Genomic DNA, 1,055 nt, shown 5'->3' on the forward strand with positions numbered 1-1,055 from the left:
AGCCTATCCCAGCTGTTGGGTGAAAGGCGGTGTACACCCTGGACAGCTCGCCAGTCCATCGCAGCACCAAAATTACCATCATTCATCAATCTTCATACCCAACAACACATTAAACATAATCCTAAACTAAAAATTCCTCCACACCACACATTAAAGAAAAAAAAAACATTAGTTTTGCCAGCAGCCTTTTGGTGTCATTTAAACTGCTAGATTTGTTCACCAGTGGATTGTTCTGCACTTCTTCTGTGAACACAAATAGCTTACCTCGACTTTTCACTGCATTAGCCTTTCTTTGTATCGTCATCTGAGGAATCTCAAAGTATCAAGTGTCTGTGTGCATGTGCAGTGCAGAGGGTGCTAAGCCTTGCTGACTCACATTGGCACTGCTGGTTTGAAAATAAAATTCAAACTTGGTTTGGGCAAGAAAACATCTCTCAACTGTGGAGTCTACTGAAGCAAAAAGCAGCATCAACATGTCTCGTCTCTGTAAGGCCTGACGTGCCACAGTTGGCTATAGTGCAGTTATCTGGTGGCTCCAATCTGCATTCACAGATTGTTTTACACTGCTTTTCTTTTGTAAACATTTATGATAAAGGTCAGTGTTGTTAAATCCTGATGTTTGGGACCCACAGCCCTGCTGATCCCCCTTAAATCAGCTAATTACACAAAAACCGATACAGAGAATATTTAAATATCTGGCAGAACAGAAAGCAAAAGCAAACTTGGTCCCAAAGACCAGAACTGAAAAGCAGGGATGCAGCGTACAAATATGTAGCGACGGTTTCTATCACCATTTTAATTTTGCTCAGTTTCTGACTCTTCACCGTTCAGGATCTCGTGTCTGTGCATCCTCAGTCATTTATCTCATGCTCTAGTATTCATGTGATAAATCAGATGTTTTTCTATTTTCACAGGTCACAAAGACCAAAAGCCAAAATGAATTCATAGAACAAACACTGTCTGCGTATCCACAGTCCGGTTCAGCAGTTATTTAAAAACTTGAACACACAAACTATCCAGGATACGATGCCCTGTTTCCATGTGAACACGTGTGC

This window comes from Telmatherina bonti (genome assembly GCF_933228915.1).
Source record: "Telmatherina bonti genome assembly, chromosome: 11".
Classification (NCBI taxonomy): Eukaryota; Metazoa; Chordata; class Actinopteri; order Atheriniformes; family Telmatherinidae; genus Telmatherina; species Telmatherina bonti.